The sequence below is a fragment of the Apaloderma vittatum genome, unplaced genomic scaffold, assembly GCF_000703405.1.
Source record: "Apaloderma vittatum isolate BGI_N311 unplaced genomic scaffold, ASM70340v1 scaffold11703, whole genome shotgun sequence".
Taxonomy (NCBI): Eukaryota; Metazoa; Chordata; class Aves; order Trogoniformes; family Trogonidae; genus Apaloderma; species Apaloderma vittatum.
The window spans coordinates 53,434-66,895 of record NW_009707529.1 but is presented as its reverse complement, the minus strand read 5'-3'; positions in this window follow the sequence as shown (position 1 = coordinate 66,895).

Here is a 13,462-nt window from a genome sequence, read left to right as displayed (position 1 = left end):
AAATGGCTGTGCAGGTAGTGAACTCTGATAAGCTAGTAACAAGTTGTTTTCCTCAGAGGCTGTAATATCAAGAAAATAGAGTATGGAGACAGCATGGAGCAGTGTCTGCCATTCCACTGGCACAGCTTGAGGGCTTCCCCTGGGTAGACAGGGACACAGCTTATGGGATGTCACTGCTGTGCCTCTGTCAGCACAACTTCCCTCTGCAACACCTTACCTCTCTGGCTCACTTGCTACAGCAAGCGGTTCTTGTCACTGTCACACACTTAGTGACTGTAATTTTTTCTTAACCTGGAAAAATACATACTGACTCTTCACTATTAGAGGGAGTGTGTGTCTCCACTTTCATAACATTAATCTCTTTTGTCTGCTTGCAAAGATTTCAAAGATTGGGCTTTCTTTCCTTTTTTTTTTTTTTTTTTTCTATGTATGTGAGAGGAATTGCCTTTAGATATTCTTCAAGCAAATTACAAAAACTGTAGTTACGATGAAGTCTGGTGTGGTTATTTTATTTAATTTTTTGGGGGTGTTTTTTGTTTAAAAAATATTAAAGAGGAGAGCAAAACCTTTGCAGCCTTGTTCATCTGGAGTGATGTGTTTTTTCATACTGTAGCTATGTCTTATGGTACCATCGCAGAGGCCAAGAAGATTAAACTAATTGGTACTGCATGAGGAAATGAGAGCATAGATAATTGCTTAACTTGCTAATCTCTTTGAAGGAATTGACAAGTTTTAAAAATTCTGCAGAATGAAAGTAAACAGAAGCACTTTATTTGCAAGTGTCTTGTTTATCAAAACCCAGATGACTTATTTTTCTAAAGTGTGTAATGTACTTGGGATGTTTGTCCACCACCTGCAGTAGGGAATTTGATCCTAGTCAGAGGTTGCTGAAGTCATGAGTTGAATATGTTTGCAAATTGTAACATGAGGAAACTGAAGAAATCTCTCCTCTAAACATGTGATTCAACTATTGCGTCCTTGTCTTTCTTCTTTGTATCCCCCCTCCTCCCTACAGTGCTGATTCTTTCCGCATGTTTCAATGAGACCAAGTGCCCCTCAGGCAGCAACACTCCTGCTGAGGCCAATGAGGTACTCAGTCTAGCTTCAGGAAGCTCAACATAAATACCCAGAGCTTATATTTCCTCCTGATATTTCCTGATATTTTGATTACTATCTTATTACTCCTTGGTTTTGTATCCAGAGGTAGGTGATAATATTTTGTTCACTCTTCCACTGTATAACTTGTCAAGAAAAGAAAATAAATTTGATGCTTCTGAAGGAAAAGCATTCCGGAAGCAGCATGAGGGTCATGTTTGTTTCCATGGGCTCTGCATTTCATGCTTACAGTCAGTTTGATTCTGCTTGTGATGCAGAACTCTAATACCATCTTTTCAATGTGTGGGTTTATTTTCCTAGCATTTCACAGCTTTTTAAACAGAAGCTCACAAAATATTTTGGTAGTGGTCATGGCAGTTCACAAGAACATTTTCTGATTCATTATTTCTCCTTTGACTAGCTCTATCTATCCTCTCCTTCCAGTCTGTATTTAACAGATGACTGTATCTCAGTAATGAACATTTGAGAATATTACAATCTGTGTGTGTGGCAGTCCTCCAAGTGAAGGAGGAAAACTCTGTGGGAAGAGCTCCTGGGTACTCATTTTACTACTCAGCTTTAGGCATCTGTTTAATTGTTCCTAACAAGCTGAAGCAAAATGGACGGGCAGACTCAATCAGATATATTTAAATTTGCATTTCTGCGACATTCATGCCAGGGTAGGACTTGGTGGTCATTCTCTTCCTGGAGTGTGAGAAAATGCCAGGCTTGCTGAGGGCGGACTTCCCTTCTCTCCATGTGGTGCCTGAAGAAGGCAAAGGTAAGACATGGAGAAACTTGCAGCCATAATAAATCCAGTACTAAATTTTGAGATCAGCTGTACCTTTAAGGGTGTTGCACCTGATGATTGTTTACTTCAGGGTGATTGGTTTATCATGAGTCATTTACTGTTACACTCCTCAGGCAAACTGGCTGATGAAATAACGTAGTTGATCCAAAATAAGTTCTCTTGAGGAGGCGGAAATAGAACATACAGGTTAATGAGTAAGTATGTAACCTGTAAAAGTCTAAACTAAAATTCAAGGAGTGAGCTCTGGCAGCCTGAGTGTACGCCCACTGTAAAGCTGGCTGCAGTGAGCAGGAGCTGGCACCCACTCACTCCCTGGGGTCACTTACAGGTATCCCTGTCCGACTGTGGGAGACTTCTGCTCTCTCGCAGCCTTTCTGAAGCCCCTGCTTTGGTACTGAGGACATAATTCTTCCCAAAGCAATTGCCAAGCAAAGGACGGTGGTTCCCTGCAGCTGTTTAACCAAGTCATTCCTGTTCCGGGTTTTGAGCCTGTTTTAACTCTTCTCACTAGTGACTTAGGATGATCTAGTGACAGTCCTCCCCTAGTTAAAGGGTATGTCAGTTTTCCTTGTGACAGTCTCATGGAGCTTCCAAAGGGCTGCCTGGAAAAAGTAGTGGATGTCTGATTCACAAAAATGATTGATGTTCAGTGTTAATCATTTGCAAATATAGCCAGCATAAAGGAGCTGTATGAGCAGCCCCAGTTTCTTTTTGGGATGGCTGTTTGCAAATGTGAGTACTTTAACCAGTCTACCTGCGTGTGGCAGACTAATAGCTGTGTTTCCAAAAAGCTGCTAAAGAATTCACCCCTGTTGAGATGATCTGATTATATGCACTCAACGGCTTACTACCTTTTTTTTTTAAAAAAAGGTGAGAATATTTTTAGGTTTTTTTTGAGGGGGGAGAGGGAAGTGTATTTAAATTGACTGTTCCTGTGTAGTTAACTGGAGTCAACTTGAGGTTAAAGCTAATTTAAACTGGGTGCTATATTTAGCATTTATGGTGCTAAAAGGATTATAGGAAAATAGATACTACATAAGTGGCCATAATCTTCTCACTGTTTGTGATACTTGAGTGGCAGAGAATGGGGTGCCAATCTGAGATTAAAAATCTAATTTTAGGGAGCTAACAAGAGTCACATTGAAGCAAAAAGGTAAAGATGGATTAAATTTTGTGGACTTAAACATGTCTAAGGCCCAATTAAAAAAATTAAAATCTTGCAATCAGAGCTTTAACCAAAGCCTGCGATTCTAAATTATGTAATATTTCCACATACCAATTTAATAAAATGAAGCTAGATACTTCAGTTATACTCTTCATGGAACAGCCAAGATACATCTTAAGAGGTCATTTTTTTCCACTGCTTGAAGTTTGACAAACTACCTGCATGCCATTATTTTTGATTGCTGAAGGTAGTACTTAACCATCTCCTCTTCTCTTTTATTTCCAACATGGCAGTGACAAGAAAACCCAGCCTGGGACATAAGGAACCAATGTGAGTTGCAGCCCCTTTGGTTGCAGTACAGCCACCTTGACTGAAAAGACCTCCCGGTTAATTTCTTTTACATCACCTGGAAGAAAAAACAAACCAAAAAACAAAAGAAGAAATAGATGTGAATAGTGATGCTAGTTGCAGTCCTGGCCTTATGGCTCTGTCAGGAGGGTGGGTTACTTCTGACGAGAGATGCAAACAAATTTTAAACCGGGAAAATCCCATCACTGCATTATAGATGAACCAGCTTCTCCGAGTTAAGTTATCAGTGCAATTGAGAAAGGACTGGCTGCTGGCACGTAAACACTGCAGGAGCCTGGTGACTCAGGGAAAGGTAATGTGCAACACTGGCTTATTGGTTTTTGCTTACAGTAACTGGAGGTTATTCCACCTTCCTTCAGTCATACTTAACGGCTACCAGTAGGAGAAGGAATGGATCTTGCATTCTCAGTGTGACCAAAATGTAAGCAAAATTGGGATCTGGAGAAAATCTGAACTAGGCTCCCTTTTATTCCTGCTTGTCTGTAGGCTTTAAAATAACAATTAAACCCTCTTAATGGGATTTGTGTACCATATGGCACCTTCCCCACAGGATGACTCTTTCTTGTTGCTATCCTGTCATTTGTCCATATTTACAAATAATTTTCAGCCAGGAAAACAACATGCACCATTTAAAGATACCCAAGGAGAGATCACCATCTCTTTGGATCATTCTTTTTTTGCATATCCTGGCTGATGCATAGTGTTCTCTTGTGGTGGCAAGTCAAAGGAAGAGTCTTTAGTGGCAAGTTCAGGCCTCTGAAATGTTATTGTAAGAAGAAGTTAATAAATGGTCAATGCAGGATCTAAGCATAGACTACTGGCTAACATAATGCTGACATTCTTCTAGCCCTAAATTCCTTTGTTTTGTTGGTGATACTCTAATTTCTGCTGGTAATGAATTCTCAGAAAGAAGAACTACAAAAGGACACCAATAAAGTCATATTATTATTTGATGCTCGTTTTTCCTTTCATTTCATCCCAATCCCATTCCAGAGCACTGATGTTCAGCCAGCAGTAGTTACACAGCTTTTTACTGATAGATGGGGCTGTTAATTTTGGGCAATCCCATGGGATTACGTTTTTACTTTCAGCTGCTGAGTGGATTTTCACTGAATTTAATAGCCTGGGGTCTTTTCCACTGATGTTTTTGGTCTAAACTCACTGCTGCTTCATGTGTTGCTTTTATAAGTATGGCTGCTATATACCTTCAATTCTGAATGCCATCTTTAGGTGACAGTGGCAGAGATTCTGGTACCTGCTGTGAGAGAGCAGCATGTGTCTGTGTATATGCAATGCCCTCCAGTGTGCAGTTTCCTCTGGAGAACCCCACCTCTGAATGAGCAGAAGGCCCGTACAAGATCCTGTGCCTCCTAACTTTTTAAACAAGTGAAGTTGGCTAGTGTGATTTCCTTCAGCAAGTACGCTGTGGTCAGATCTGACCACATCTGTGATGTCCTCCACGTTGTAACTGCTCTGTTGGTGAGCTTGGAGGGAGCAGTGGAACATTTCAAATTGGTTTTGGGCTGCAAGTAAGAGAAAGCTTTCTTAGCTTCATGAGGATTGAGTACTCTCCACTGCTATTCAAGAAGAAAATTTTGCACTCAGAGTGCTTTTTTTAAGTCCTGTCCCAGAAACATATTGCACTAACCTCCCTACCCCCCCCACCTTTTTTTTTTTTTTCTCCTTATCTGCTAAAATAGAGTTGCTAATAGCTACCCTGCTGCTGTGGCAATTGCTCATTCCTACCTTAGGAATGGATCACAATCTCTCAAACACCTGCTATCAAAATGCTAGCTGATTGTCAAGGCTGACTGCCTCTATCAGAAGAGGACATAAGAGTGGGAGGAAGGTGGAGTTCACATACAAGAAATTTTGCTCAACTGACATGGTTTCGTCTTGTCTTGCTTACCTTCATGCAGCCTAGACGTCTCTGCATTCACCCAGTTACTCTCAGGAGACACCAGGTTAAAACCTCATTCCAAGTGAGTACTTTTTATTCTCTCTTCTTATACTTCTTCTCCAATGACCTGTGAAAGGAAGAAGAAACGTACTTGGGTAATACAAGAAAAAGAAACAACTTCAGGGACTGTAACATCATTTAGTCTGACCTTGTATGTGTGGCAGAGTGATTTGTTTAAAGTTCCCGTGGGATATCTGTAATGACACATAACTGTTTCTGGGACTGCAACATAGATGCATCTGTTAGAACAAGCAAGGTGTAGAGAAAGAGATTATTTTTTTCTTGTTGAGAAGGAGCAATAGTTCATCCACCTGATGCCTCTCCCTGCTTCCAGTCTCATTCATATCAGTCAGGAACGATTTCTCTCTATGACTCCTTGTCCCTGAATGTGAGGCCAATATGGCCCCACAACATTAATTCTGGATTCTTGCCAGTCATAACCCGTGTAGCATCATTTGAGCCATCATGGAAACATTGCAAGCATGTTGAGGACAGTGTAGGCAGTACTGTTTCAGCAAGGGCTGAGGAAATAAAAATATGCATAGGGGAGCTAAGGGTTCACAGCTTACAAAGCTAGGAAGGACGACCATAATCATCAACTCTGAAACTAGGCTAAAGGTGTATCTTCAGAGCTATCTGTCTTTGTCTGAAAGGCTGCAAGAGACGGTCGTTTCCCTAGTTCTCCTGATAACTTGTTTTTTCATTACTGCTGGGAAATTTTCCCTTATTTCAAGGTTGAATTTATCTAGCTTCAACTTTTATTCATTGTATCTTTTTCAGCCAGATTGGAAAACTTGTCACGTATATCTTCTCCAAGCGTAATTACCTGCACGATGTGACGAAGGTACGTCTATGCTATCTCTTCAGTGGGCTGAATATGTTGAGCTCCTTACCCATCACATCAGAAAGCTTGGGCATTTTGCTAAAACCAGAGAATTCACTTGTGACACTCACTTGAACTCTGTCCAATGTCTTCAAATCCTTTTTAAAATGCAGACAACAAGAGAGGATTCAATAACATAGTAGGGGTCTTGGCGGTGCTGCCCAGAGATGCTGAAATCCTTCATTATTTCTGCTTCATACTCTTTTTTTCCCTTTTTCCCCCCCTCTTTATTCAAAAATCTCATTAGTCCTTTTTGCTGTACAGCATTGCCCAGACAGCTTACATTGAGGCGATTATCTATAATGACTCCTAAATCCTTTTCTGAGCTCTGTTTTTAAAAGCAAAGTCTTCCATCTTGTAAATATAAGCAACTGCCATTCTTGGATCTCAACCACTCGGTCTTACCAAAATATAAGTTACAATTATTTACCCTGGTGGCTCAGGTCATCCTGTAGTGATAAGCCCTCTATCTCTTAGTTACTACTCACAAATTTTTATGCCGTCTAAATATATTACTATAACATAGAGAAGCAAGAAAAAAAGAGAAAAAAAAAAAAGAGGGGGAGCTTAAAAATATCGCCCCATTCAGTTGTATCTGCCTGCTGATTGTATTTTAAGATCTGTCAGTAGCCTAATTTTCAGTTCGTAGTATAAATTATGTGCTAATTCCAAAGGAGGTGTGATTTGTCATATTTTACTCATCCTCACAAGTATCTTGGAGAAAGTCAAGCACTCATTGACAATACACAAGCCTTTGCATTGTTGTCCTGGAAGCAAACATCATGATACGAATTGCTTCCCTTCTAGGCAAGTCGTATCAATCCCAAATTACTCGTTCTCAATTTCTACCCCTTCAGTCAGAAAAACCATATGATTATTTTTTTTTCTGCAAAGGGCGTAGTGACATAAGGGAAATAGAAGAATTTTTCAACAGCCTGGTGGCTCACCTGGGTGAGAGATGTGTGTTTGACTCCTATCAGGTTAAGGACAAATGGACTTGAATTCTTCCACTCTCAGATGAGTGCCATTGGATAAAAGGCTCTCTTTTGACTATAATGGTGATTTCTTGCTCGTTAAATGAAAAGATAGGCTTTAAGTAGCTTAGTCCCAGGTTTTGAATCCTTGCTGAAAATAGGCTGTGGCTCAATGTTGTGCTGAAGGCCAAGCAGCACGATATGAAACAAAAAAAAACCCCTTATTTTCAGATTTATAGTCTGTTTGAAATGATTTTGCTTATCTTATGTGTGGTTTCCACTTTTGGGAGAGAGCTTAGGCACTCAGGCTTGGGGTCTGCTCTCCAGGAGCTGGATATATTGTATGTCTATGCCAAGTATCTCAATATATAGTCTTAGGGAAAGGGCTATCATGGTAAATCATCCCGCTGTCTTGTCTCCATTAAGATTGTTCTTTTTTAGCTATTTCAAGAAAGTTGAAACTTTCCCAGGCTGCAGAGCGCTGTGGGAAATCCAAATGCATGCATCAGAGGTGCCACTCCATGTGGTATTCAGGCCATGCTGCCACACAGTGTGTTGCAAGGCCAGAAGCGTACCTACAGAGCATGGCAGCTTTGAGGTTCAAAGGGACTCCAGTTCAGTAGCGAAAGGGCCGAAAAATATTGCTATCAAAGCATTGGGTTTATCTTCCTTCTGTTTAACAGCATTCTCCCTGCCCCATCTGTAGGTAATAGTCCCCTTAAGCTTCTGCTTGTACAACTGCTTTTCAGCACAACCTCTCATTTAATGTGATATAAGTTGCTTGCAAACTGCCTGTGTTTGGATGAAGGGTCAGTTTATGGAGAGAGAAATCAAGAATGCTGCTGTAGCACCTACTTGTGTAGTTCAGTGGAGCAAATCTTGGTGCAGTTGACACAAATCTTTGAACACTATGAGGGGAAAAAAATCTATTATCTCACCGTTCACCAAGAAAATTCAAATATTGACTTCTCCAGCAACTACAGCCTCCAACCAACTGTTGTCTGCTAACATACAGTTTGTTTCCACTATCAGGATCTAAAGAGTATTGAAAATATAGAACTCTTGTTACTAGGACTTGAAAGTTTGCTTTCTGCTTCCAATTATACAATTTGTGTTGTTGATTTTCATATGCAAGTGAACTACTGCTGTCACCATTTCAGTCATTTCTTTAAAAATATGTTTGTAGGCCACAAACACTTATCTTCCTATAGTCACATTCTTGTACTACCAGTTAGAAATAATTATTTTTAAAACTTGACTTACGATAGCACTGTATTAAGATATTAGACCTTACTTTATAGCTACATAATTAGTTTTCAGATTCCCAAGAACAAATCATTATTAAAGGGAAGCACATTTTCTACCATTAGAGACCTACTGACTTAACTATTATCCTCTGAAATATATTTCTAAACAGTGTTTAATTAGTTTACATTAATCTAAAACCTGGGTTAATTAAAAACAGATTCCTTTAAAGCAGGTATTTGAGCCTGCATCTGCAATACTTCTCAACATGAATTCAACATTTAGGTACAAATTCTTAGTTGTGTTGACTATGTGGGCCAGAGTCTCAAAGGAAGTAGCAGCTCACTTCAACTCCCTTTGCTTTGTCTCTCTGGCATTGTTCAGGGGAGTCATCTCTAACCATTGTGCAGCGGCCTGAGCACTGAGCTTGTTTTCTGCTTCTTCTGAAATGAGGAAAAATCTGTAGCCCAGCACAGCACCTTTACTTAGTTCTCTCTCTCCTATTCTGACAGCTCTATGACCTGATGTTGTGTTCTGAAAAATACCTGCTTTGGAAAATTTTGTACGTGACTAAGAGAAGAAAAAGTCCTGCATGTGGAAATTCAAGGGTCTTAAAGTGTTAAAAAATAATTATTAAGTCTTGCATGAACAATTTTAATTATATTAATAGTAATTAAAACTTGCACCTTACTGAGATCTTAGAATTTGTGTGCTTTCTGTTGCTGTTATTGTTGGAGCCTTTTGTCTTTTAATGATACACAAGAGATTACCTTACATTAGCAAATTTCCAAACAGCATCTAAAATAGATGTGTTGGCATGTGATGTTTAACAAGTTTTATTATTTTACCCAATCTTAATGCAACAGGTCCATCCTCTGTTGTTCTCTGCAGAAAGTGGAATGCCTGCTTTCATAACAAAACAGCTTCTGAGTATTTACTGTGTCAGCCTGTTAGGGTAGCTCATCCAGACTGTTGATTGTAATCCTTTGATGAATAATCTCTAAGTGTGAATATGTATACAAGGTAGATTGTACCAAATATTTTCTTCATTTTAACTCCAAAACACACGCTCTCAGTATTATAGCCTGAGGTGTAGCACAGGTGAAGCATGAACTGAAATTTAAGTGAAACATAATAGGAAGGATAAGTACCCGTTTGGTCCCCATGTGTTGCCTGATCTAGTTAAGAGGTGGCGTCCCTGGTGACAGGGAGGCTGGATTAAAATGATCTCTGAGGTCCCTTCCAGCCTAGGCCATTCTATGATTCTACTTGTGAGCAGCACTTGCTGTCATGGTATTATATTACACTTTTAGTCTCTGTATCCCAACTTGTTGAACCTAACCAATCATTAGCAATTGGGCCCATATTTAGGAATGTGACAATCCTTTTTTCCCTGTGGTTACAAAACCAGCTCACTTCACTGGTTTACAGCAATACAGTTCAAAGTGACATGTTGATAGACTGGGAACAGTACAAATTCTTCCCCTGCTTCTATTTGTAAATCAGTTTGTAGTGCCCTGATCAGGTGTTCGAGAGGTACTAGAATAAATACACCAGAAAGTCTATGGAGCGCATGAATAATGTGCACTGCAGAAAACCTCACCTCCCTTTTATTGAACTGTAGGCTGCTTCTAAGTGTGGGCAGTGCAGGAAAGCTGAGTCAGCAAGACTTTGATTTGCAGCATTACTGAGGACACAGTAATTTTATTTGGAGTTGTGGGCGTTTAATAGCCTTGGAAATAGGACTGCAAGAGATGCTATTTAAGGTGTGAGGCATTTCTGTCTGCTCAAGAAAACCTGAAGAAATTTATGCTGTTTGTGTCTAGGGATAAGGAAGAAAAATTGCCTTCTACTTCTTCTTTATAAGTCTGTTTCTCATCTGTTTCTCACTCTGACACACATGAGCAAAATGAGCAGAATTAGAATGCTTGTGATAATAAGATGGTTTGGTAATGTTGGATATAATACTGCAGATCACTGTGTTAAGAGCAGCTGGATACTGAATCAGGTAATTGAACCCTAAGAAGAGGCACACTTTCCTCTTCTAGTTTGATCCTGAACAATTGTCCAAACCTTCCCCAACAAAGGGCTGCAATAGCTAACGTGAAGTAGCCTGAAGTACTATCTAATTATTTTTAGAAGTGGATAGGTTGTAACTCCTCTCATCTTTATGACAAGACAGATATTAATCACTGATATTCAAGTTGGCTGTGCAGTTTAAGCTGAGTTGCTGAATGCATCCAAAGGTCATACTTCTTTTCTTTTTTGTGCTTGGGGTTTTGTTGTTTATTTTGGATAGGAGGTGGGATACTATGGGAGTGTTTTGCAGCCCCTGTGTAAGCCTTGGGGCTGTTCTTTGGTTAAGGCAATATAAATTCTGGATATTCCCCAGAGTATGAAAACATAATGGGATTTTACATGCTTCAGCATAACGTACTTGAGATATAGGACCTTGTTGTGACAGGCTTTATCAGGATGGTAGCAGATACTCATTGGCAGGATCCAGACAACCAGTAGTGCCAGGGGGCACCAGGCCAGCACTATTGTGCTGAATGCCAACTGCGACTTGAATAAACTGTGTAATTAACTGGAAACGTATGCTGGGCTTCTTGATGCACTACAGTTTGCTTTCAGACATTTTTCTGATGGAAACACAGCACACTTGTTGGTGCACTTGTTAGTGGTCATCAGCCAGTTCTTCTAAATGTGGGTAAATTGATGGTGAGAGCTAGTTATAGCTGGAAGAGTATTTTCATTTTGGTAGCCAGTTCCTGGAAACTTTTTTTTCATTTCCTTTTTTTTTTTCTTCTTTTCCCAGAGAGAGTGAGATTATCTGTGATCCAATAAATGAGCCATGAGCAACTTCATTTTCTCCACTTTCTGGTAGGAAATCAGCAGCCAAGGTATTATGAACCAGAACTGAAGAGGCATTTAAGTCCATCCAGTTTGTTCAAAAGCTTTGTTTGCTTCTCTTTACTCCGTCACGAGCCTTTGTAACTTGTATGAAGGAACGCCTGGGCTGGGACAACTGGGCCTGACTGGTTGAGAAACATTCGTTTAAGGTGTATTTAGGGTGTAGATGAATGATGGGAGAAATGATTCGGGTTTTATGTACATCCTTGGGTTTGGAGATGCAGAGCAAAACCAGGTGGGACTTCTGAGTGGATGGGAGCAAGCAGAGCTCAAAGCTACTCAGTGCAACACAGTGCAAAGGGAACCAGCTGAAGTGAGGTCTCGTTCCAGACAGCTGTGGGAAGCCTTTCTTGCATGGGACAGTTTGTTCTCATGTCACTGTAATGCACTGTACTGTCTGTGCTGTGGTCTCAATTTCTAGCGCTACACTGAGCTATGAGAATGTGTCCCATGTTCTTCAAAGCTTGTCTGTAAGTTTTGTACCATCCCCAGGTCCGGAAGATTTCAGTGATTTTGTTACCTTGCATTTCTTCAGTGTGACCATAGAGGACAGCTTCGGTTGTTGCTCAGGACGGAGGCTCTGTTCCTTTCAAGACTTGAGTACCACTTAGCAACTTTACGCTCACTAAGTAATAATAGTCAGCTTTACTCATCACTAGCTTTCAGTAATTAATAGAAAGAGAATACCCAAACTTAAGCAGAGGAGCTTTAATATTTGTAGCTGTCCAGCAGAATGAGGAGACAGCTCTGCTGCTTTCTACTCACAGTAGAAGGTTTACAGTAAGAGCGACTCAAAAATCAGTCTGAAAATGGACTAAGAGCCAAGGCTTGAGATGAGTTCCTAACTGAGGTATGTTGCCTTTAAGACAAAAGGGAATCACACTCTAACCAAGTGTCCTAAGCTGTTATTTTTACACCATTATAGTATTGTTATGTGAGCCATAATGTGTTTCAGCAGGCAAACCAGAAGAACACTCCTCAAACCACAAAATTCAGAAAATATACAGCTCAATTTAATTTTGCTGCATGTTCTGTTGTTCTTGTGCTCTTGGAAGCAGGAAATGATCATTCCATCTTACACACCCTGAACCTTTGGTTCAATAAGGCTCTTTGTGGTCTCCTTAGCAGCTACCTCTTCTGAGCTTGCACTCTCCTTCATTTCATCCCTACTGTGTTCAAGCTTCTCCTTAGGTTTCATCATCCCTGTTGCCTTTTTCTGGCTTATCTATAACCTCTGTGAGTTAGAATGACCCAAACTGTGCACCCTATTCAATAAGTCTGAGCACAGTGGCTTTCAAGTTGTGTGACAATGTGTCCTCTTTTGTTTCCTATTCCTTTTTTGGGTGTTTTTTAGCATTCTGTTGGGATTTGTTAGGATGACCCTGCTGACAAGTGAACTGATAATTTCAAGACCTGCCCAGGTCTCTTTCCTGAGAAAGAGATAATTACAGATTCAGAGCTTGTCACTGTAGATAAATACTTAAATGTAATTTTGTGCCCATACACATTATTTTTCACTTATCAGTGCAAGCATTTTGTCAACTGCTCATTTAACATTATGTGTATCTAAGATGTAATTCTTAGCTGTAAGCTTCAGATGTGGGTATTCTGAGTAATTTTGTAATTTGCTCTGTCAGATAGTTTGTGAGTAGATTGAGCCTCACAATTCCCAAAGCACATCTCTGAACAGGATCCTGCTGGTTAATTTGTGACAAAATGACATTTATTTCCTATCTTTACCCATGAGGGGAATGTCCCTTCTACTCACTGATTGTTTAGTTTCCAGGATTTCATCATCTACCCTTTTGTAACCCATATGCAACCCTTTTTGCTTACCTTTTTGTAACATGTAAACAACTGTTTTCCTTTTAATATGTTGGAAAGCATCCTAGGGACAGATCAATTTTTCGTTTGCCTAGCTTTAAAAGCTCTTTCACTGTCAGTGCTTGAAAATGAACCATATAATCCCTGTAAAAATCGATTAGGTTTGGCTTTTTGTACTCACAATATCTCATATTCTGTATGTCATACGCATATTTTTTTTTTG